Genomic DNA, 26,528 nt, shown 5'->3' with positions numbered 1-26,528 from the left:
ACGCCCTTAGTAATGATGTAAATACAGTGAATAGTTAGTGATTTAATTTTAAGCAAGTAGGAAAATATTTAAAAAAACAACAAGACTTTTAGACCTTGAATATTAATTTGGAGTACGTACTGACCACGAGGATGCCAATTCGGTGAAACTCTGAATTATTTTTAAGAGTCCTTTTATTGCTTTATTTCTATTTTTAGCTAATTAAGTGGAAATTTGAATTTCTTGTATGGGGTGCAGCTTTGCAGGGGGAGAACAGTGACTGGGATGGCGCGTGGAGCAGAGATGTGATAGAAAACATCCAATCAGCTGCGAGAACGATCAACCACCTCCCACCCGAAGCGTCACGACCTTGTAGCCGTCTATAACCGGTCAAAACCCTCAACTGCCCACCCTACTATAAAAAACCCCACTGGCTATTCCCCTTCACTTTATAAACCCTTACCTCCATTCTATCACCCAGAAAACAACCACCCCCGACCACCGTGAACCACCCTGATAACCACCAAAAACCGCCACCAAATACCAACAACCAACCTTTCCAAACCATGGGAAAAAAGAAAATGACCACCAGCGAGAAGAAGTCGGAAGATTCGACAACCATGGAAGCGCAGCCGCCGAGCGCGCAGCAGTCTCAACCAGCGCCACCACCACAAATCCTGGCGATGGTCCCGTTAGACGCGCTTGCGGCTTACCTGAGGCAGCAAGACCCGAACAGAGATTGGACGGCGACCTTGGCAGGATTCGGTCAAATAGGAGGAGGGCCGGCGATACCGACCCCTACCCCAGAAATTGCAACCACCGTCAACCCGCCTACCACCACCCCAACTTCCTCAAATCCCACATCCGAAAAAACCTCTCCAACGACAACTGCGCTGTCAGAACCATCTAACCCTTCTCCCAGACAACTACAAACAGAGCCACTCGACGTTAGCCCCCTTTCCGCCTATCAAGACCCTAATTGGGGAGAAACAGAAGAGAAAGACAGCGAAGGAAGGGTGAGTGAAGGAGGGGAGGATAAATCAGAGGAGACACCAATCGCAGAGCCAGTAACCCAAGAAGCGGAGAGGGAGGAGATAGATCTGAATGAAATGGCCAGGAAGCAAGGGCTAATGACTGATGATGAATTCCAGTCAGTTTTAGGAGGGGAAGACAAGATAGTGATAAATATTGAGGGGGTGGCTGAGGTTCTAAACCTCGCATCCCAGGCAGTAGGGGAAGGAGAAGCATCCATAGTAGCAGAGGAGTCAGAGGGTGTTGTCAACCAACTAGTACAAGAAATGGGAGTAGAACAAACCGAAGGAGTGAAGCAACCTGAAGAGGAGAGGCAAGAAACAGAGACACACAAGTCAGAGGAAAGGAAGGATGAGAAAGAAACAGATGAAGAGGCCGAAGTACAACCGAAGAAGCCGGAAACTATAGCCCCAACCGTGTCAAAACCAAAGCCAGTCAAGAGGAAACGAGTGTTGAAAAACGACCCCAAGGCAGAAAGGCAGAAGCCCAAGAGAGTGTCACAGAGATGCTTAGGAAAATGGACGTCCAACAAGGAAGGAGCAAACACGGCAGCAGATGCAGTGGAGATCTCTAATGAAGATGAGAGGACTACTCCTACAAAACCTGGGGAGGAACCCTCGACAACTAGCCAGGAGGACACGCCAATGGCAACAGGGACGATTTCATCAACGCCAAATGACCAGGAGGAAGAGGCTGACAAGGTGGCTGAGGGTATGGACCTCGCATCGAAATCAGTAGGTCAGGAGGAAGCAATAAATAATGATACCAGTGACTGCGTGGTGACCGAGCCTACTGCCCAAGTGGAACATTCGACACTAGCGGATGAGGAAACTAAGGTAGATGAAGGTGAAGACAAGTACATCTAGGAGAGGAAGCAAAAAGGAAAGGCCCCTGCCAAGAAGAAGCAGGTCGTAAAGAAACAGCGCACAGCCAACACCAGCATAGTGATCCGAGAGTCAGAAGAGAGAAAGAGGTTGAGTGACAGTGACTAAACTTCCAGCGAAAAATCGGAGTCAAAGAGTGAAGTCTCTCTAGACGGTGAGGAGTACCATGAGCAGCAGCTCCCTGACAACCACCAAGAGCTAGTCCACCCTCCGGTAGAGAGGACTGTGTACCGACGGTGGCGGGTGGAGATCACTGATGAGCTGATGGAGGACATGAAGCATTACAACACTAAGCAACTTCAAGACGCCTTCGACGACGAGGATAACAACAAGCAAGTTAAATGCGGCAAGGTACTCCACATACCTTCTCTGATTGAGTTGTCTGTACGTGACCCTTTCCTGGCCAGTATGGGAGCATTGGGTTTTGAATGGCTGTTAGAGAATAGGGACCCGGAGATATCGGTGATATCAGCAAGCAAGTTAAATATTTCCTTCAGAATATTTGGTGGGGAGTTGTCCATGAGTCTAATAGAGTGGACTGTGCGGTTGGGGATGTGTAGCCTGGAGGAGGCTATAGGACCAGAATGGAGAAGCCGAGAATGGGGAATACCAAGGAGACACGTAGACTTTGAACCCCAAGAAGCCTGGGAGGAGCTGACTCACCCAGCTTCTGGTCAGTTCGCCTCCCCCACATCCAGATCCACTCACTTCAACAACCCCATGCTCCGACTGGTGCAACTTTACTTAGGCTACAACCTGCTGGGCCAGACTAATTCAGCCGCCAGAACTTCTATGACCGAGTTGTACATGGTGTGGTGCGCTAATCGCGGAAGGAGGCTGCATTAGAGATTCTGGACAGCCTACCAATGCCACCTGATAGCTACCCACCCACCCAGGAACTTGTCCCTCTGCAACATACCAGGAGCCTTCGTGCGCAACAACATAATCATAACCGAGGCAGACGACCTATCTCCGACGTATATGGTAGACTCTCCTGGCCTGTTCAATATTCCCTTCTTCGTCCGCACCAACATCGTATACTACCGAGAAGGAGTCCCTCAGTTCTACCCAATGGAAGAAGCCCCAGGTGGGAGGGCACAACAAGGCCAAGAGGGGCGAGTTGGGAAGAACGAACAAGCGCAAGGGCAGAGGCAAGCAAATCTGGAGAGGGCAGTAGCCGAGCTAGCAGAGGAGAATAGGAAATCGTGGGCAGAGATGGCGAGGCTGACAAGCCTGATGGAAAGTGTACTCAAGGAGTTAGAGAGGGGAAAGGAAAGCACCGGAGCTGGACCAAGTGGCAATGGAGGCCAGGATGATGAACCCACTGAACCCGAGAAGAAAGAAAGTGATGGATCGGAGGAGACAGAAGAGAACCCAACAGAAGCTACTGAGGAGGAACCCAAAGAATCACCTGCACAAAGCACTGCCCCGAGGAGGAGCAGGAGGAATGTTCGACAAGGCACCCCGCCGACCAGTTAGTTTTCTTTTTAAATTTTTAGTTTTTCGTTTATTTCTATTTACTTTTTATTTATTTATTACTTTTGTTGTCATTCACAACACTTAACCTATCTAATAGTCTAAGTGTGAGAAGTAAAGGGTTTGCTACTTTGACGCATGTGTTATGTTTATGTGTTCTGTCTTATGCATGTTAACTCACACTTGGCCTACTGCGTAGTCTAAGTGTGAGGAGTTTATATGTTTATGCTTCATATTTTGTTTTGTTTGTTAAGTCTATGTATATATCTAAAACTCTCCCACTTAGCCTATTTCATAGTCTAAGTGTGAGAAGTTTTTAGATATAGTATGTGTTTGTTATAATTATGTGTCTGTCATACTAGCCATTCCCGTTTTTCGGGGGAGCAAATGGCCAGTATGACATGTATATATGTGTTATTCGATTCAGTTGCATGTTAGTGTTTTTAGGGTTTGTTTAGGTCTAGGATTTATGTGTGTTTTTATGAATGGGCTTAAAACACAACTGCCTCAAACTGACGGTGAGGGGAATTGAGGGAGATAAGGCATGTTGGAAAACAGAAACCACCCCCCCCCCTAGTAGCCCCTAGTCAGTATAGATGATGTAAGTATGAAGGAAAAAACCCATCCTTTAGGTCAGACACGAAAGCCCTCTTAAAATGGTGAGTTAGAAGCCTAAAGTGGAACTACTTTCCACTAAAAACATTAAAAAAGAAGAGTGGCTGCCACATGATGTCTAGGGTAAGGTGACCGCGTGTAGCCAACCCTGAAGGTAGTAGGAACCCCCCCATCAAAAAAAAAAAAAAAACCTACCCTTAGAACCCCATTTTCTAACCTGATCTACACCCCGAAATAACCCATCAGCCACTGGGGCTGTGTGTGCAAAGCATAAGGCAAGGAGGCAACTTTCCAGGAGGACATACAAAAAGAACCAGCTGAAGAAAAGAAAATCAAAGAAAAAAGAAGAAAATCGATCTGGAAAAATTCTAGGTCCAAAATATAAGAAGGAATAAGGGTAGCAAAGCCACAGAAAAAAGATCGAAGAAAATGGTCGAAAAGACTTGACCACAAAAAAAGGGGAGAAAGAAGGAATAAGGGTGGAGAAGCAAGGAAGCTACTGACCAGTTGGAGGCCAATATCAGAAATTGTCCAGCCGAAGAGAAGCACTAGCCAGAAGCCTAAATGCTCACAGTTCCCCCACATCAAAATAAATAGTTAGTTTTTGAACCTTAGAGCCTTAGGAACATCCAACCCAAACACCACAACCCAATAGCCCCATTACAAGCCTTAAAGACCTTCAGGAGCTGCACGTGGGATCTGAGTCCAAAGCATCTGTGGTCCAGCATCGAGAGAAAACAGTCCTAACATCCCTTGTGAGGATTGAGTGACTGAGTAAATCTAGTGTTTGGCCTAGAGTTGGGTTATCCTGACAAGCAGATGTACTGACTGAGAAGGAAAAGGGAGGTGGCGGAAGTTCAAGGCTGTCTAAGGCCGGATTGCACCTAATCCCAAGGGGAAGGATGGTTGAAAATATAGCTTGTTCTATGTGTTTAATTTGTTTTTATATGTGTTTATGTGTTTATGTCATTGTTTGTTTTTCTTTGCGTCAGAGTTTGGAATCAAATAATGTTGGTGTTGTATCAAGAAGGAAGTTCTGTAAAAGCAACAGGAAGAATTGCTCAGATACCAGTGAGTGCGGCTTATTTGGGCCGTGTTATAAACGCCCTGGCTAAACCTATTGATGGCAGGGGGGAAATTTCAGCATGAGTCTTGTGTCTAGTTTAGGTAGAGTTGGTCAGGGGGAATAACTAGGCTCGAATTCGACTTAATCTTCACGCTTGAGGACAAGCATTTGGTAAGTGTGAGCAGTTTGATAAGTCGTATTCTAAGCCTTGGTTACTGGTCAGTATGTCATGAATTGCGTGTATTATGTGCAAAACAGTTGCTTAAGTGTGCAGGATAAAGGGGTCCAAGTCAATAGGAGATAATTCGGACGACGCAAGTGAAACGAGCGCTAGAAGGGTGCAATACTGACTAGAATGCATGCCAGAGAAAAGGCTCGAGATGGAGAAGAAGGATAGCTGGGATCATCATAAACAAGGGCAGAAAAGTCAATTTGCGAAGGAAGTCTACCCTAAAAGCAATGACAAGCCTCCCTATAAAAGAAGCCACTTGGAGAGAGAGAAAGAGTTCCAAGTTCGAAAGTCCAACCACCATGCTTAGTTAGAATTCTCTCTAGAAGATCAGTTCCTTCAGCATTGTCCAGTTCTTCTCGTTCCTCGCCACAACTATGGTCACCTTAAGTCCAGAAGTCCACCGGAGAGTCATCACACCACCGTTCCAGCTAGTTTGTCGTCGTAGTATAGCAGTTTCATCGCTCGGAGTGGCATAAACAATCTTTAATCGCTTTCCTAGTTTAAAGTTTACTTGCTTTCTTCGTTGGATCTGTTGCAAACATTAGTTCTTGTTGCCTTTTGAAGTATTTCGTGAAGATCCGAACGTTTAAGTTATGAAGTTTCTATTTCGCATGTCTCTTTGGTTTGAAATTGATTCGTTCTGCCTAGGAAAGTTAGATCTAGTTATCGCTTTTAATTTCTAAGTGTGCGCATGTGTTTCTGTTGAGTAATCTAGACCTGGAGTAGTTAATCGAAATTTTTAGTCATGTTTCAGTTTAAGTTTTCGTGCATGAGTTCCCTGATCCACGTTATCATCACCACCTAACGCCAGCAGGGGAAATCTGCAATTTAGCCGTTAATCTTAAGTTTAAGCTTTTTAATCGATAGACCACTTTTTAATCTTAAGATTAAGCTTTTTAATCTTAAGTTTAAGCTTTTTAATCGAAGGACCACTTTTTAATCTGCAATTTAGAAGAAAACATCACAGTGTACTTTTGCTTTGGACCACTTTTGCTTTTTGGCTACTTTTTGCTTTTGTCTTTTAATTTTCAGTTGTATCTTCCAGACTTGTCAGATGTGCCACTCAGCCACCAAATATACCCTGCTTTCTAGTTTCCTCATTTAGCAATTGTCTACTTTCCACATGTCTCTGAGATACCTTGTCCCCTATTTCCACAAGCACAACCACATGTCGGTCACTTTCATGCCCACTACTCAGTGGAGTACCATCTTTACTTTCCGCCTAGGTAGAATCCCAACCCAAAAGCGTGGTAGATAACCAAAACCACCCAGGAGTATCACCACAGTTATCCGAACGTGTCCATCTTTGTGGGATTCGACCATTACTTCCACTATACTAACCAGTAGAAGTGAGTTGAGGAAATTTATTTGATACTAGGTTCCGGTTGTCGTGCCAACGACTCAGCTAGTTTGGGATTTTCATCCTGATCAGTTAGACGCACTCCCTTAATTTAACACGAGACCTGTAATCCTGCACTTTCATCTATCCTTATTAGGATTCTAGACATATAATAATTAGGAAACTATTAAATTATTCTTGTCCATATCATCTAGGAATTAAATAAATATATTTATTTCCATAGATATAGTCAACAATCTAAATATTTCTAAAATCTAGAGAAATCTTCCCAAAATATTTTATTTCCATTAAATAATAATATTTTTAATGATATCTTTTAATTTAGTAACTAAATAATCATTAAAATAATATTTAATCGCCGTCCAGCAATCGCCGGCAGCCCGCGCCACGGCGCGGCTGCTTCTCTTCTCCCACTACGGCGTGAAGAACGCCGCTGCTTCTCCGTCGACTTCCCTTCTCCGCCGTTCGTTCTCGTCAGAACCAGCAGCCGCCGCGAGCGGCGTCACAGCTCTGGGTTCAGCGTCGATAGGCTAGGGTGTGACAAGGGTTAGGGTTAGGTTTAGGGTTAGGGTTTCTGGGCTGTAGAACCGCCGCTGCTCTCGGACGAGCAGCGACTTCTGTCATCCACCACCACCGTCGACTGCCCTTTGGACTAAGAAGAACGGCGTCGCGGTCTTGCCGACGGCGTGGACGAGCCCTCGCTCATTTTCACGTCGCCGCATGATCGCTCTGTTGCTCTCACCAAAACGGCCACGATTTTCCGGAGTTCGCCGGGACTGGCGGTCTCGCCGTCGGCGTGCACGAGTCTACCCTCGTCTGAGCATCGCAGGTCGATCGCCTCCCTCTCTCCTACTCGATCGACAACCTTACTTCGATCGCATGTAGCGCGATTCGTCTCGGTGCAAGCGCCGACGAATCGCACGTCTCGTGCGTTCGAAATATTTGAGTTCTTTGTTTTGATTGTTCTTGAGTTTATCATGAATATAAAAAAAATAACAACTAAGAACAAGAACATGCTTCGAATATAAAACCGCATGCATACATGAATTTCGCGAAATTTAAATCCAAATAATCAGAGCCAAATACTGGCTCTGATACCAATTGAGGGAACTGGCAGCGGAATCGTGCATTGGTTAATGCACAACAAATAAATCAGATAATCAAGATCTATTCAGTAGATTATTTAGACAAATTCTATTTCCGCAATTATCACATGTATCATGCTCATAACTCAAATAAATCATTCTTTAGAATAATTTAAACCTAAAACATGTTTTTCTACGGTTTAGCTATTATACCTTGATGATTCTCCAAAGAATCGAAGATAGCTAGCGTCTTCTCCACGTGAAGATCTTCAGTGCTAAACCACGAATCTTCTGCCTGGTTCCCGGACTGTAAACTGATATCAGGGTGGCTGATCATACCAGTTTACTAGGACTTAAATAAAGAAGACGGAAAATCTATCTCACGGAGGAGAGAAAATCGCCCCTTTTCTATGTTGAGAGGGGGACGAAAATTATGAAGAAAAATAATGTGTTTTTTCCTGTCTCCTTTATTCTCCTATTTATATTAAGTCACATACTGGGCCCAGACAGGGATCTATGTAGGGTTTTGGATATGGGCTCCTCTAATTAGCTTTTTACTAATTAAATTGAACCCCAATTTAATATAAGCTTTTAATTGGAATATTACGAGTAGCCACTACAGAAGTAATATTGCACTCCCCATCCAAATCCGAAATTATAAGTAATCCGGGTTTCTATTGCTTGTTATTTATTTCCCGCGCTTAAGATAGAAACATCCATTAATTAATTAGTGTCTGCTATTGACTTAATTAATTAATATCTTATTAATTCCAAGAGTGGATTCAGCAAGAATGTAACAACCCGCCATTTTAGGGTATAATAAATACGGCGTTCGCTACCTAGGCGGACTTAAAAGCAACAAGAACATAGGCTAGGGTTTCATTTAAAGGGATTTGACCAAGGTATTTAATGAACTATCAAAGCAATAAGTCAACAGCTTAATCAAGAAAACCAATGATGAATAGATATCATAGAATATGCTCAAAAGACAAGGGTTTAATATAATCCAAAAATGCATTTTGTCTCAATATTCTAAACCAAAAGGAATAAGTTCAAGCTCAAACAAACGATACTAAGTTTCATGTTTAGCGGAAGCAACCAAGAGAAAAGTGAAGTCATGTATGAAGACACAACTCCACTCAATGTTTCAAGACGATCATATTATCATTCAATTTATTTGCTCAACACTGCCAACCACTCGTCGCTGCTCAACCTGCACATAGGGAAAACACATGCAGGGCTGAGTATTTTAAACATACTCAGTGAACTCATGCCAAAACATTTTTAGTAGATATGCCATTCTTACCATAGTGAACTCGAGTTTACAGTTATAAAAGAATATCATCGAGTATGACAAAAATAATTTCATAGACTGGTCAGTCAAACAATTCCTCCCATTTTCTCAACAATCAACAATTCCATAGTGCGACGAAAGTGTGGCCACACTATTCGCCCACGAGACCGGCCGACTAGCAAGGACGGCTCCCGATCCCAACTGTGTACACTGGCCTGATAGGGTTTGCGGCCCTACTCAGACCCGAATTCGTTTATATAGCCCTATAGCCTAATGGACCGGACTCGCAAACTAAGCATCATGCACACAACATAACCAAAACAATCACAGGCATGGCATAACATTTTAATCCACCCTTATAACACCGTAATCAATATTTTGGTAATAAAAGAGTTTAGTGAATAAAGCCCACCTCGATTCCTTAGATCACAAGAACATTCTTCCTCTTGCTATCACACCGAGAGCGTGAGTTATCACCTTTAATTTATGCGTAACACAAGTAAGTCTCAATCATCTACTCAAATTCATGATGTTCCCAACATTTCCCTTTTTTCCCTCGAATCGTTTTATATTATCACTCAAAAATCAAGGCATGATTATCATATCACTTTCTATTCGCACCACAACTCCCGATCTGACGTCAAAACATGTCACGCATGAGTGTTTTACAACACACATCACACGCACACACACAACACACATGCACAAACACCGAGGCACGCACGCACACACACACATGCATCCCATATTCATCAATTGTTTCCCCTTTCACTCAATCTATATGCATGAGGGTTCAAGAACACCGATTAATCGGTTAGTTGAAGAAAGATTAATATAAAAATACCTTTTCTTGATAGAACGAACGGTAGAAACAAAGTAATAGCCTTGATTCTTCAAAGATTCTTGAGTTTCAACTTCAATTCTTCTCAAAAGATGAAGAAATATTGGAGAAAAGTAGAAGAAAAATTGAGAGAGAGTGGGAGAGTGGAAAACGGCGTGAGGGAGAGAGAGAGACGATTTTTTTTATTTAGGGTTAGGGTTTTGTCTCTTATTTATAGAGTTCAAGAAATAATATCTTTAATTAAATAAATTAAAGATTTAAGAAGATTTGGTGGGGAAGGTGGCGTGAGTTATGGGAGAAATAACGGGATTTCGAAATCTTAGGCTATTTAATTAGCCTATGATTTAATTTGAGTATTTCACGGGGTAGAATAAAATATTACGGAGCAGAATAAAAATAATAATCTACCCAATTAAATAGGAAAGGTGGAGATTTTTATTCCTCTCCCACAAGGAATTTAATTAATTTCCTAATTAAAATAGGATATGACAAGATCTCCTTAGATATGGTAAGATATGCTAGAATATTTATATTTGTTCATGGAAGAGAATAAATAAGGGATCAAATAATATAATAAAATAATTCATTCTCCCATAAATAGGAGATTTTCGAAAATCTCCTTGGAATAAGCATAGGGGTCGAAAATTCTATGGAGAAAATAAGGAATAATCGGACTTCGGATTTAATTTGGATAATTATCCCAAGCAAATAATTAAGTCCAAGAAAAATAGAATTCCTTTCCAATAAATAGAAGTGGTCGAAAATTCCAATTAAATAATGATGCTCCTATTTAATCTCACTCATCCCTTAGGAATAAATCACCACAATTTTATTTCGCCCCGCATCAAAATATTCACACATAATTACGTCACAAAATCCACCATTTTTAATTCCACTCCATCTTCACAACGCCTTGTCCTTTCAACGGCCACACCACATTTTCCACAATATTGACTATTCAATAGCCATGTCATATAATAAACAAGTTTGACTATTCAACTCAAACTCAACTCCATATCGCAATTAGGTCACAAAGAATCATGCAATAAATCACTCATCATTTAATCCACATACTTCATAGCATTAAAAGCATTTAATGCAAAAAATTTATGTCTCGAAAATTAGGGTTCCAAAAAAGTGGGGTGTAACAAAGAAATTCTTATTTATTATTCATAGAGTAATCAAAACTCCAACTAACTACGTTCTGAATAATAAAACTTTATTTCAAGCTTCTCTTGAGGATGTTATCAAATGAGACTCACCTCGTGCACGATTCAATATAATAGCAATCCTAGCACTGCTAGATATAAATCACCACTACCCAATATACCAGGTTTATTGGGTTACGAAAAACTCGCACCATTTGGTAAGTCAAAGTAGTGCATAATCAATACCGTATGCTCAATGCTAACATACATTGATTAAGATTCAATAATTAACAAGACATTGTCTTTCAGTAGATAGCACAAAGACATGTGTCGCTATTAGATCCAATTCAATGTTATACCTGTAACATCGCACTTTTTCGAACCCTAATTTTCAAGATATAAAATTTTTGCATTAAATGCTTTTAATGCTATGGTACATGTGGAATTACATGATGACTGATTTATTGCAATATTCTTTATGACCTAATTGCGATATTGAGTTGAGTTTGAGTTGAATAGTCAAACTTGATGAATATGTGACGTGGCTATTGAATAGTCAATATTGTGGAAATTATGACGTGGACGTGGAATGGTCAAAGTCGTTGGAAAATGTGAAGTGGAGGTGAAATTCGAATTTGTGAATATTTTGATGTGGGGTGAAATAATATTGTGGCGAATTATTTTCCTAAGGGATGAGTGAGAATTTAATAGGAGCATTATTTAATTATGTGGAATTTTCGACCCCTCCTATTTATTGGAAAGAAATCCTATTTTTTTTGGATTTAATTATTGCTTGGGATAATTATCCAAATTAAATCCAAAGTCCGAATATTCCTATTTAATTGATGAAATTTTCGGCCCCTATCATTGTTTCATGGAGAATTTCGAAAATCTCCTATTATGGGAGAAGGGATTATTGTATTCTATTATTTGATCCCTTGTTTATTCTCTTCCATAAATAAATTCAAATATCCTACCATATCTTGCCAAATCTAAGAAGATTTTACCATATCCTAATTTAAATAGGATTTTAATTAAATCCCTTTTGAGAGAGTCAAACTACACGCCACTTTCCACTATTATTGGGGAAGATTATTATTTTTATTCTTGCTCCGTGATATTTTATTCTACTCCGTAAAATATTCAAATTAAATCATAGGCTAATTAATATAGCCTAAATTTCGAATTCCCCCTTATTTCTCACTAGAAATAACGCCAGAGAGGAGAGAACGACAAGAGAGAGTGGGGGGCGATTTCTGTTGTGCTAGGGTTTAGGTCTTCTCTTTTATTTATAGAGTCCAAGATATAATATCTTTAATTAAATAAATTAAAGATTTGGAAAGATTTAGGGAGTGATTTCTCACTAGAAATAACGCCAATCACTCCCTAAATCTTTCCAAATCTTTAATTTATTTAATTAAAGATATTATATCTTGGACTCTATAAATAAAAGAGAAGACCTAAACCCTAGCACAACAGAAATCGCCCCCCACTCTCTCTCGTCATTCTCTCCTCTCTCTCACTCTCTCAAATTTTTCTTCTACTTAATTCGAGAATTTGTTGAATTAAAGCTGCAATTCGAGAATTTGTTGAAGAATCAAGATCCTACTTGTTTCCTACCGATTGTTCTATTGAGAAGGTATTTTTATTTTGATCTTCTCTTCTCTTACCGATCAATCGGTGCTCTTGAGTCCACATGCATTTAGATCGAGTGAAGGGGGAAATTAATCGATGAATTTGGATGCATGTGTGTGTGTGTGACCGTGTGTGTGTGTGACCGTGTGTGTGTGTGCATGCATCGGCATGCGTGCACACGTGTGTTGTGTGTGTGTGCGTGTGTTGTGTGTGGGAAACACTCATGCGTGACATGATTTGATGATAAATCTGGAGTTGTTGTGTGAATAAAAACGATATGATAATCGTACTTGTTTTTTACTGGAAATATTGAAAATAATCGATGGGAAAGGGAAATGTGAGAACATGCATGATTTTGATCCATGATTGAGACTTATTTGAAATACATGAACTAAAGGTGATAGCTCACGTTCTCGGTGTGATAACAAGAAGAAGTACGTACTTGAAATCGAAGGAAATCGAGGTGGGCTTTATTCTTAAACTCTCTCTTATGTTGCAAATAAATGAAAGTGGAGCGATAAGGGTGGATTAAACTGTTATACCATGCCTATGATTATTTTGGATATTGTGTGTGCCTGATGCCTAGTTTGTGAGTGCGCTCCATTAGGCTATAGGGCTATATACACGAATTCGGGTCTGAGTAGGGCCGCAAACCCTATCACGCTAGTGTACACGGGAGATCGGGAGCCGTCCTTGCTAGTCGGCCGGTCTCGTGGGCGAAAGTGTGGCCACACTTCGTCGCACCATATGAATTGTTGATTGATGAGAAAATGAGAGGTATTGTTTGACTGGCCAGTCCATGAAATATTTTGTGATATTCGATGCTATCTTTTAAATTAAATGTTAAACCTTGAGTTCACTATGGTAAGGGTGGCATAACTATTAAAACGTTTTGGCATGAGTCCACTGAGTATGTTTAAAATACTCAGCCCTGCATGTGTTTTCCCTATGTGCAGGTTGAGCGGCGATGGGCGGTCGGTGGTGTTGAGACAGTTGAATCGCATAATATGGATGGTTGGGATTTTGAGTGTAGTCGTGTCTTCATACATGGCTTCGCTTTCTCTTGGAATGCTTCCGCTGAATTTTTGGGAAAACTTATTATCTTTGGGTGTTTTGAACTTATTTCTTTGATTTGGAATATTGGGAAATATTGCGTTTTGATGGAGTTCAGTAAACCCTTGACTTTTGAGTTTAGCCTATGTTATCTATTAAATCTTGATTTTCGTATTTAAGCCGTTGACTTATTGCCTTGATCTTCATTAAACACTTGGTCAAATCTATTTAAATGAAACCCTAGTCTACATTCTGGTCGCCTTAAGTTCGCCTAGTTAACAGTCGCCGTATTTATTATACCCTAGAAATGCCGAGCTGTTACAGTTGGTATCAGAGCCTCAGTTCTTTCCGCTCTGGACCCAAGAGTCTTGTTGTAATAAAATCTGAAATTTGTGGGAATTGATTAAATAATATCGTCGAAAGCTCAACACCACGACTCGTCTCCGCTCAACCACGATGAATGAGGTAACATGTATCTTTGAATATTGATTTGAATTATGAAATGTTGGAAGTTGAAGCGAATGGGAGTTGTTGTGATATTTGGAAATTTGTGTTGGAGTATAAAATGATGATTATGCATGCATGCGAAATTGCAGATTGTGATTAAGCAAAACAAATGATGAATGTTGTTATGCAAGTGATTTTGGCGACTAAGGTCTCTACGAATCGAATAAATGAAATTCTATATGATTTGTGGTAGCGTGATTGTTCGATGGACAACGTTATGAGTTGAACTTGAGCATGCTATGTTTAGTTGTAAATCATGTTGTGATTGGAAAATTTGTATGACGATATCGAACTTGGAGGCATAAAAACGGCGAATGTGAGGCGAACGACTTGCGAGAGCGAAATTGCGAACTACCGAAATGCAAAAAAATATATTTTATACGAACCATTTGCCTCGGAAATAAAATTTCGTTCACTCTTGATATGATATTATCTTCACACCTCCATCGTTCGACTCATATATATACTCATATATATATATATATATATATATATATATATATATATATATATCCATCGTACTCTCAGCATCATTTGAAACCTCATACACTATTGATATTTTCTTCGATCCTTGTTCTGATGCTGAGATTTCTTTTGTAGATGCTTAACCAGTATTACGCACCGATGCGCGACCGTTACGCGAAGAACAAGGTCTTCCATATCGAGACCTACCAAGATTTTGAGTGGGATGGAGAGTCTTTTCTCCTAACCTACGTCACCGAATTCTACGATCGTTGGATGGATGCATACGCGTATGGAGGAGCTACCCATCACGCGGGGATCTCGAAATTGATCCACAGCCTGCCTTCTCCATGGAGTGAATGGACGGCTCAAGCTGCGTTACCGTTTACGTGGTTCGGTCCGCCCGAGTACAAGCCGCGAGGTGATATGATTGGCTTGATAGGAGTGCTACTCCCAGCCATGGCAGCCGCAAGGGATGGACCGCCGCTTAGTCCCCCAGCGCACAAGTATCCGCCGAGTCAGGCCCGTCGATGGAGATATCGTCGTGATAAGGAGCCGCATGTTGATCGTGTCCCTACCAAACCCAGACTTAAGACCCGTACGTCTAACCCGTTGGTCATAAATGGGAACGTGGAGGACATGCGTGCGATAACCCCTCCGCCCTCGGATGTTGGTGGATCAAGCGAGGACGAGGAACCTTACGAGGAAGGACATGATTTGGACATGGGAAATGTTGATGAGGATGAGGACCCCGAGGAGGATATGAACGATATTGACTAGGAGTGATAGTCATGGAGAACGTTGTTTTGCTTCCCCCATATTTTTGATTGTTTGCTAAACTTTTGCCGTACCTTTTTACTTTTGCTTTTTTGAATTCCGTTGATACTAAGACCTCTTTGAGGAAATGTTTTTGATTGATATGATATGGGGAGAATTTTTTTTATTACTCAATACCTTATGATGCAATGGATTCCCATATTGTTATTCTCATGCCATTGTGAAAATTGTCTACTACTATGTTATAATGCCATCATATTATCGCACCACTATCCTTGAACACCTTATTGCGCCCTATACTTGCTACGTAAATTGCATAATTGCCTCTTGATTACAATTTCCTTGTTGATAAAGACCAATGATTCTTTTGATACCCTATAGCGCAACCGATTTTTTTGATGATCATGCTTTGACACTACTTGTGATACCCATCTATGTAACGAACTTTCGCTTGGCCATATACACCAAAACAATTGTCCCATGCGCCTTTTATACCATGCGACTGTTGATAGAATTTTGAGAATAATCCGTGTATTGATAAATCAGAATGCCGCCGAGACGCCATAACCGTCAACCGACACCTCCGCCTTCGAGCGAGGAGAGTGTGACGCAGTCAATTCAGACACCGCCGCCTCCCCCACCCCCGGTAAATCGGGAAATAGTGAAGTTGTTCTTGGAGCAGAAACCACCTATGTTTGATGGACTTGGAGAACCGGCCAAGGCCGAATCATGGATCCGCGCGATAAAGCGTATCTTCGCAATCTTAGGATGCAATGATAGGGAACTGATGAGTTGCGTTACTCACCAACTAACCGAGGCAGCCGACTTTTGGTAGGATACTAGAACGAAGACCTTGACGCGAGACCAAGTAGAAGCAATGACGTGGGAAGATTTCAAAACTGAATTGTACAACAAGTATGTGCCGAAGAGCTACCGGAAAGCAAAGGAATCCGAGTTCCACAATCTGACTCAAGGACGCATGACTGTGACCGAGTACGATCGAGCGCTCAACAGCATGACCCAATACGCCCCTGATCAAGTCGACACTGACGAGAAGCTGTCGGACAAGTTCCGTGAGGGACTAAAGTCCGAGATAAAGATGTCGTTGGCCAGTCAAGGAAGACTCACCTACGCTAAAGCTTTGGCACTCGCGTTGGATATTGAGGCAGCAATGCCTAAAGAGAGAGCAAAGGAGAACTCTACACCGTCCTTACCCCCATCACATCACTCCCGGGAGAAGAGGAAGTGGGAGGATGCTAGGACTTTCTACGACCGAAAACGGCACCAGTCGAATCAGCATCGATCCCAGCACGGAGGAGGGCAACATACGACTAGCCAGAGAGGAGACTATCGACCCAGGGCACCCGCAGTGCAATGTGTGCTCTAAGTACCATTTCGGAGAATGCCGATATCAGAACGTTGTCAAGTGCTACACCTGCGGAGGAAACGGCCACTTCTCTAGGGAGTGTGCAAATAAGAAGGTAGGATCGGGATCAAGGCCGAACGATCAAGGATCCCGTCAGCAATCGAGGGCACCGCAAAATGAATCAAGAGGAAATCGCGACCCATCGTCGCGGCAGCAACAACTTCACCGCCCAAGACTTCCTCCACAAGCTAGAGCGTTCGCGCTGGAACAAAAGAAGCCGAAGAAAGAGCAAGATGATCATGAGAAAGGAAACTTGACAGGTATGGGTGAAATTCTCGATACCCCCATTGTTGTGTTATTTGACACGGGCGCATCGCATTCATTTATATCTGAGCTATGTGCGCACACTTTGGGCTTGCCTACTAGCGAATCTGAACATAGAATGATGGTGTCCTCACTAGTAGGAGGAATGATAGAAATATCTAGAACATGCTCGAACATAGAAATTGTTATGGGAGAACTTACGTTAGTCACTCACGGCCTGCAAGTTATGGCGATGAGAGATACCGACGTAATCCTAGGAATGGACTGGTTGGCCGCGAATTTCGCGACGATTCGTTGTAAGGAGAGGCAAATATCTCTACAAGCTCCAGGAAGGGAACCTATCGTGTATCATGGAATCTCGATGAACCGGCGAACCGCGATAATCTCTGCACTGCAAGCTACCGCGATGATGAGAAAGGGGCGACCTGCCTATCTCGTCTATCTTCACGGCAATGAGAATGAGGAAAGAAAAGTGGAAGACGTCGTTGTTGTGCGGGAATTTCTAGACGTTTTTCCCGAAGTGTTACCTGGACCGCCGCCGGATCGACAATTGAAGTTTACGATCGATCTCGAGCCGGGAGCTGCACCCGTATCTAAAGAACCATATCGAATGGCGCCTAAGGAATTGGAGGAACTCAAGATACAACTCCAAGAGCTCATGGACCTAGGTTTTGTTAGGCCTAGTGTCTCGCTGTGGGGCGCACCAGTACTATTCGTAAAGAAGAAGGATGGATCGATGAGGATGTGCATCGACTATAGGGAATTGAAAAAATTGACCCTTAAGAACAAGTATCCACTGCCGAGAATAGATGACCTGTTCGATCAACTTCGAGGAGCCGGAGTCTTTTCGAAGATGGACTTGAGGTCCGGATATCATCAACTAAGAGTTCGAATGGAGGACATACCGAAGACTGCATTTCGCACAAGATATGGACACTACGAGTTTGTTGTGATGCCGTTCGGACTAACGAATGCCCCAGCGGTATTCATGGATTTGATGAATCGAATATTCCATCCGTACTTGGATAAATTCGTCCTAGTATTTATCGATGACGTTTTAGTCTACTCGAGGAACGAGAAGGAGCATGAGGAGCATCTGCGAATCGCTTTGGAAACATTGAGGACCGAGAAGCTATACGCCAAATTCAGCAAGTGTGAATTTTGGCTGAAAGAAGTAAACTTTCTTAGACACATTGTATCGGCGGAAGGAATCAGAGTGGACCCTGCCAAAGTTGAAGTCGTGCAACAATGGAAGTCACCATCAACCCCAAACGAGATTCGGAGTTTCCTAGGCTTGGCAGGATACTACCGAAGGTTTATAGAAGGGTTCTCCAAGATAGCGAGACCAATGACGCAACAACTTAAGAAGGGAGTCAAGGTGAATTGGACCCCAGAGTGTGAAGCACGCTTTCAGCTCCTAAAGAAGAAATTGACCACCGCGCCAGTTTTAGTTGTGCCAGAGTCTGGAGTGAACTATGTTGTCTACACCGATGCTTCGAAGGTTGGACTAGGATGCGTGTTGATGCGAAACAACAAGGTGATCGCCTACGCGTCACGACAGTTGAGACCACACGAGTTGAACTACTCAACACACGATTTGGAGTTAGCAGTAGTAGTTCATGCCCTAAAGATTTGGAGGCATCATCTCTGCGGAGTTCGATGTGAAATCTTTACGGACCACAAGAGCTTGAAATACTTCTTCGAGCAGAAGGACTTAAACATGCGACAACGAAGGTGGCTCGAACTTGTGAAGGACTATGATTGTGGTATCAATTACCACCCCGGCAAAGCAAATGTGGTGGCAGATGCTTAGAGCCGAAAGGACCATTCGCAACTAGCTTTCTTGACAGAAGAGGAAAGTTTGATACGAGAGTTTAGTAAATTGCGATTGGAAGTGATAAAGGCGCCTGAAACGGTGGAAGAACGAATAGCCACCTTAGTGGTGGAGCCAGATTTGAAAACAAGAATCGTTGCAGCGCAACGAATGGATGCGAAACTTGAAGAGATTCGAGTGGAAGTGAGAACTGGCAAGTCGGGAAATTTTAGTGAGGAGTCTGATAATGCCCTCATGTTTGAAGGAAGGTTATGCGTGCCTGACGGCGAGGAACTCAAGAACGAGATCATAAGTGAAGCTCATGAAACTCCATACACTGCTCACCCTGGAAGTACAAAGATGTACCAAGACTTGAAGAAGTCATTTTGGTGGAATGGCATGAAGAAGGATATCGCGACATTTGTGGAGCGTTGCTTAGCCTGCCAACAAGTGAAGGCTTTACATCAACGACCGTATGGAAAATTACAACTGTTGGAAATACCAGAGTGGAAGTGGGAGCATATCACCATGGATTTCGTGACGGCCTTGCCAAAGACTCTCAAAGGAAACACCGCCATTTGGGTGATTGTAGACCGACTCACCAAATGTGTGCATTTCATACCGATTCCTATAACTCATGGATCGGATAGACTAGCTCGTGTCTACATAAAAGAAATCGTGCAATTGCATGGAGTCCCAGTGACGATTACGTCTGATCGTGACCCGAAGTTCACTTCAAAATTTTGGATTAGTCTACAGCGCGAGCTTGGAACACGATTGAACTTTAGTACAGCGTTTCACCCGCAGTCCGATGGACAATCCGAGAGGACGATACAAACTCTCGAGGATATGCTAAGAGCCGTAGTGCTCGACCGAGGCGGAAGTTGGGAGACCGCACTACCGTTGATCGAATTCGCTTACAACAACAGTTTCCAAGTAACGATTAACATAGCACCGTATGAGGCACTATACGGAAGAAAGTGTAGATCACCGCTCTACTGGGATGAAGTTGGCGAACGAAGGGTACTTGGACCCGATGCAGTCGAGGAGATGATTGAAATTGTTCGACGAATTCGTGTGAGAATGAAGGAAGCCCAGGACAGACAAAAGTCATACGCTGACGTCCGACGGACCGACTTACAATTTCAAGTTGGTGATAAAGTATTTCTCAAGGTATCCCCGTCGAAAGGGATAACGCGTTTTGGTGTCAAAGGAAAGTTGAAACCACGTTTTATCGGACCGTATGAAATTCTCGAAGAAGTAGGACCCGTAGCCTATCGATTAGCGCTACCGCCAAACCTTGGGAACGTACACAACGTCTTTTATGTGTTGCAGTTGCGAAAGTACGTGTTGGACCCAAAATACGTGATTCACTATGAGGAAGTTGCTTTGAATCCGGATTTGACTTACGAGGAGCGACCTCAGATGATCTTGGACCGTAAAGTCTAAATCTTGAGGAACAAATCTATTGACAGTGTAAAAGTACTTTGGAGAAACCACGAATACGAGGAAGCCACGTGGGAGCTCGAGGATAAGATGATGGAACTGTACCCGGAACTTTTTCCGTGAAGTACCAAATTTCTGGACGAAATTTCTTTTAAGAGTGGTAGGATGTAACATCCCACCCTAATTTTCAAGATATAAAATTTTTGCATTAAATGCTTTTAATGCTATGGTACATGTGGAATTAAATGATGAGTGATTTATTGCAATATTCTTTGTGACCTAATTGCGATATTGAGTTGAGTTTGAGTTGAATAGTCAAACTTGTTGAATATGTGACGTGGCTATTGAATAGTCAATATTGTGGAAATTATGATGTGGCCGTGGAATGGTCAAAGTCGTTGGAAAATGTGAAGTGGAGGTGAAATTCGAATTTGTGAATATTTTGATGTGGGGTGAAATAATATTGTGGCGAATTATTTTCCTAAGGGATGAGTGAGAATTTAATAGGAGCATTATTTAATTATGTGGAATTTTCGACCCCTCCTATTTATTGGAAAGAAATCCTATTTTTCTTGGATTTAATTATTGCTTGGGATAATTATCCGAATTAAATCCAAAGTCCGAATATTCCTATTTAATTGATGAGATTTTGGGCCCATATCATTGTTTCATGGAGATTTTCGAAAATCTCTTATTATGGGAGAATAGATTATTTTATTATATTATTTGATCCCTTGTTTATTCTCTTCCATAAATAAATTCAAATATCCTAGCATATCTTGCCAAATCTAAGAAGATCTTACCATATCCAAATTTAAATAGGATTTTAATTAAATCCCTTTTGAGAGAGTCAAACAACACGCCACTTTCCACTATTATTGGGGAAGATTATTATTTTTATTCTTGCTCCGTGATATTTTATTCTACTCCGTAAAATATTCAAATTAAATCATAGGCTAATTAATATAGCCTAAAATTTCGAATTCCCCCTTATTTCTCACTAGAAATAACACCAATCACTCCCTAAATCTTTCCAAATCTTTAATTTATTTAATTAAAGATATTATATCTTGCGCTCTATAAATAAGAGAGAAGACCTAAACCCTAGCACAACAGAAATCGCCCCCCACTCTCTCTCGTCGTTCTCTCCTCTCTCTCACTCTCTCAAATTTTTCTTCTACTTAATTCGAGAATTTGTTGAATTAAAGCTGCAATTCGAGAATTTATTGAAGAATCAAGATCCTACTTGTTTCCTACCGATTGTTCTATTGAGAAGGTATTTTTATTTTGATCTTCTCTTCTTCTACCGATCAATCGGTGTTCTTGAGTCCACATGCATTTAGATCGAGTGAAGGGGGAAATTAATCGATGAATTTGGATGCATGTGTGTGTGTGTGACCGTGTATGTGTGTGTGACCGTGTGTGTGTGTGCATGCATCGGCATGCGTGCACACGTGTGTTGTGTGTGTGTGCGTGTGTTTTGTGTGGGAAACACTCATGCGTGACACGATTTGATGATAAATCTGGAGTTGTTGTGTGAATAAAAACGATATGATAATCGTACTTGTTTTTCAATGGGAATATTGAAAATAATCGATGGGAAAGGGAAATGTGAGAACATGCATGATTTTGATCCATAATTGAGACTTATTTGAAATACATGAACTAAAGGTGATAGCTCGCGTTCTCGGTGTGATAACAAGAAGAAGTACGTACTTGAAATCGAAGGAAATCGAGGTGGGCTTTATTCTTAAACTCTCTCTTATTTTGCAAATATATGAAAGTGGAGCGATAAGGGTGGATTAAACTGTTATGCCACGCCTATGATTATTTTGGATATTGTGTGTGTCTGATGCCTAGTTTGCGAGTGTGCTCCATTAGGCTATAGGGCTATATAAACGAATTCGGGTCTGAGTAGGGCCACAAACCCTATCAGGCTAGTGCACACGGGAGATCGGGAGCCGTCCTTGCTAGTCGGCCGGTCTCGTGGGCGAAAGTGTGGCCACACTTCGTCGCACCATATGAATTGTTGATTGATGAGAAAATGAGAGGTATTGTTTGACTGGCCAGTCCATGAAATATTTTGTGATACTCGATGCTATCTTTTAAATTAAATGCTAAACCTCGAGTTCACTATGGTAAGGGTAGCATAACTATTAAAACGTTTTGGCATGAGTCCACTGAATATGTTTAAAATACTCAGCCCTGCAAGTGTTTTCCCTATGTGTAGGTTGAGCGGCGATGGGCGGTCGGTGGTGTTGAGACAGTTGAATCGGATAATATGGATGGTTGGGGTTTTGAGTGTAGTCGTGTCTTCATACATGGCTTCGCTTTCTCTTGGAATGCTTCCACTGAATTTTTGGGAAAACTTATTATCTTTGGTTGTTTTGAACTTATTTCTTTGATTTGGAATATTGGGAAATATTGCGTTTTGATGGAGTTCAGTAAACCCTTGACTTTTGAGCTTAGCCTATGTTATCTATTAAATCTTGATTTTCGTATTTAAGCCGTTGACTTATTGCCTTGATCTTCATTAAACACTTGGTCAAATCTCTTTAAATGAAACCCTAGTCTACATTCTGGTCGCCTTAAGTTCGCCTAGTTAACAGTCGTCGTATTTATTATACCCTAGAAATGTCAGGCTGTTACAATACCACACCAATGTCATCTTATTTCAGTAAGGCTTAAAAATGTACGGACTGACGTTGCAACCATTCACGATAGGTAGTCTAAGCCTATCTAGGTTGTGAAATTCTTCTTTTTCTTTGTTCAGTACTGACCGTGTTACTTTATAGTGGCGACGCCCACAACCGATCTACTAAAACAAAGACTTAGACTTTGTTAAGTCACTTATACATTTAAACATGTAATAAACATCCATTAAATATAAAACATAACAACATTATGATAAAAATAATCTGTTTTATTCCTTGCAAAATAAAATAAGAGTTTTAAGAGTACTCCATCACTCAAAATGTGATTTCTAGTAGACAAACTCTAACAAGTTCAAGTTAGTTTTTAGCTCCAACAATGATATGAATGAGATTCATTTTCAATGTTACCTTAGGTTTTTAGCTTCACTTTATATACTCGAGCTAATAGGGATATAGTAAAACATTAGCCAGATAAGCTTCATGAATCAATACTTTTTATTGATATCTCATACCGAAAGCCATAACTCAATTAGTCTCTTCATCCAATTCAACAAATTAAAACCTTTATCAGTTTCTATAATAAATTATTATATACTAACTGAAAAATAAATTATAAGCCAATCATTTAAGAAAAGTAATACTCCATCGATCCCCTAAAAATAGGAACGTTAGAAACGACACGAGTTTTGATCCAAAATTGGTAAAGTAAGAGAAATAAAAAGAAAACTGTGTTGGTGGAAAATGGGTCCCACCGTTTTAAAGAAAAAGAAATATCCTTAAATAGAAAGTTTCTATTTTTTGGGGACGGACCAAAAAGGAAATAACTTCTAATTTTAGGGGACGGAAGGAGTATTTAAAATCTAAAATATTCATTACATAATTCTAAGATTGCATAACATAAAATCTACATATTTTAATGACATTCCTCATCTTTGACGCTTTGGCTTGATTAGTAGCTTCATCGTCGTCATCTTCAGAATCTTAATCTTCAATTAACAAAATTACAATATTAATATATAATATAGTTGGATAATTTAGAATCTTAAAATAAAAGTAAAATCTTACCATTAGAATATCCATGCAACTAATTACGCGTGCAAATAAAAGCTTGCATTTTATTAGCCGGAAGGAGTTTTTCTGTATTTGTTTAAGACACGTGCTCCAATGCTAAAGGAGGATTCGGATGCTACCATTGTTATAGGAATACTAAGCGCGTTACATGTCATCCTAGCAAGTACTCCCAAATTGGATGAATGATCTTTCCAATACTTAAGCAAATCGATTTCATCATTTTCATCCATCGAGATTTCTTTCAAATATACATCTAATGCTGACTTTGCACCAATAGTTAGACCTTTGTAAGGAAGTATGACCTTTGTTGCTCTTATATCCCTATAACAATAATGCTAAGATGTAAGTAAAAATGATAAATGAAACTAATACAAATATAAATATAAATACAAATAAATATTTAAAGAAAGAAAAGATTACTTACAACAAGTACATTTGGATTCATTTTCAATGCTTTCCTTGCTCCTCCTCCCTTGAATTTAGGCTCTCCGACTTCAGAGTTAGAACTTCCACTAGATTGAGGAACTTTAACCAAAGATGCATCAACACCGTTTTTCTTGTACTCATCGTATAGAATATACAATTTCATCTTCAACCTATTGACTTAGTCCTGACTAGAAAGAGGATAAGTGTTGAGTAACAATACTCCATAAGTTTCAACTTCATTCTTGGATCAAACACAACTACCGTGGAGAGAATGTCGGTATAATCTTCCCATTAGTTCTCGAACTTTGATTTCATCAAAAGAAGACATAGACTTTACTGGTTCATCATGACTTTTAGAATTCATATCCAACAATCGAGCAATATTCCACACTTGCATAAAATACAAGTTAGAAGTAGGATAAGATGAGCCAAAAATTAAAGTAGTAATTTCATAAAATGGCTCCAAGAATTCACACATTACTTTTCCTCTTTCTCATTCATCTTCTGTCGAACACTGCTTATAAGCTAAATCATCACATTCAAGCTTAGAAAAAACCCGTCGATATACAATTCTACTTGCAAGCATCAAATACGTGGAATTCCAATGTGTAGGCACATCCATGCATAATGAAGTAGTCAATTCAATATCATTCTAGCTTCTGATGATTTTACATATTTGATACTCGCTCTTTTATCTAAAACATCACTAGCTACTTTAACCATTCTTGTACAATAAAATGTGTACAACGTCTCACATAAAAATATTCTGAATTGCACAATAACGAGTTTTGCAACCAAAGTTGTGTTTTCAATAATTTCACCATGGCATTATTAGCAGAAGCATTATCTTTAAACGTAAAGACTTTCCTATATATGTTCCAATCGACAAAAATGTGAGAAATCTTTTGAGCTAATTCAGGTCCAGTATGTGGAGGAGGCATTGAACAAAATGTTGGTATTTTTCTATTCAATTTACAATTTTCATCCACGTAATGTGTTGTCAAACAAATGTATCACGAATTACTACAAGTTGTCCAAATATCAAAAGTCAAGCACAACATTCAAGGAACAATATTCAATCTTATCTTCAAATTTTTCTTGTCAGATTCATACAAATTCTTCGCATCCAAGGCATGAGTATTTATAGAATTAATCTTATGCTCGTGATCAAACACTTAAAAAAACTCGTATTTCGCTATATCCAATCCATTTAATGGAAGATGATGTGCAACCGATACCTTAATCATCAAATCCCGGCATGTTTTTGGGTCTATTACATTATCCTTAACCCTTTAACTTCTCATCATGACTAAGAATCATAGCACCCACATCCCCAAAATTCGGTTTCTTCTTACAACATATGATCTAAAGTGGAAGTTCTCGTTTTGGTACATTCATATTTCCATCTTTGAAGACAATGATTGCACTTGAAATTCTTTTCATTTTTGTCGGGTTCTTCATTTATGAAGTTATTCCAAACATAAAAGGTTTTTATCTTTTCTTAGGTTTGGAATCACCTTGAATCTCCACATTTTTAATATTAATTGTTGGAGAAGAATTTCTTCAATTCTTAACAATAATAAGTCTTCATCATAAATATAAATATAATTACCATGAATTAATCACTAAAATAATCATGCATAACCAATTTTTAAATTAACTAAGAGGCCTAGTTTACCATTGACTATAATCACTAATCACTTATGCATGTTTAGAGCATCTCCAACCATTTACATTAAAATCAAAGTCATTTTAATGAAAATGTAACATAAAATATGATTTTACTCCAACCATTTACACTAAACTCAAACTTAAAAGAATATTCTCTATATTATGTCTTTTTACTCACAAAGTTTGAAAAAGTTTCTGGTTTTGGTTTAGTGTAAAGAGTAAGGGTCAATTTTGGTCTTAAACATATGACCAAAATACAAATTTGGTCCAAAACATTCACTTTTAGAAAAAAAGGTCCATAACAAATACTT

At 40.4% G+C, this 26,528-nt stretch overlaps 1 pseudogene; it reads right to left on the bottom strand.

Moving 5' to 3' along the window:
• Positions 1-23,931: 23,931 nt before the first annotated feature.
• Positions 23,932-25,269, bottom strand: LOC148928411 (zinc finger BED domain-containing protein RICESLEEPER 2-like; annotated as a pseudogene).
• Between the last annotated feature and the right edge of the window lie 1,259 nt (positions 25,270-26,528).

Source organism: Salvia hispanica, chromosome 4 (genome assembly GCF_029641045.1).
Source record: "Salvia hispanica isolate PSC_SH4W2 chromosome 4, Shi_PSC_v1, whole genome shotgun sequence".
Classification (NCBI taxonomy): domain Eukaryota; kingdom Viridiplantae; phylum Streptophyta; class Magnoliopsida; order Lamiales; family Lamiaceae; genus Salvia; species Salvia hispanica.
The sequence above is the reverse complement of the archived record's forward strand: the minus strand, read 5'-3'. Positions and strand labels throughout refer to the sequence as shown.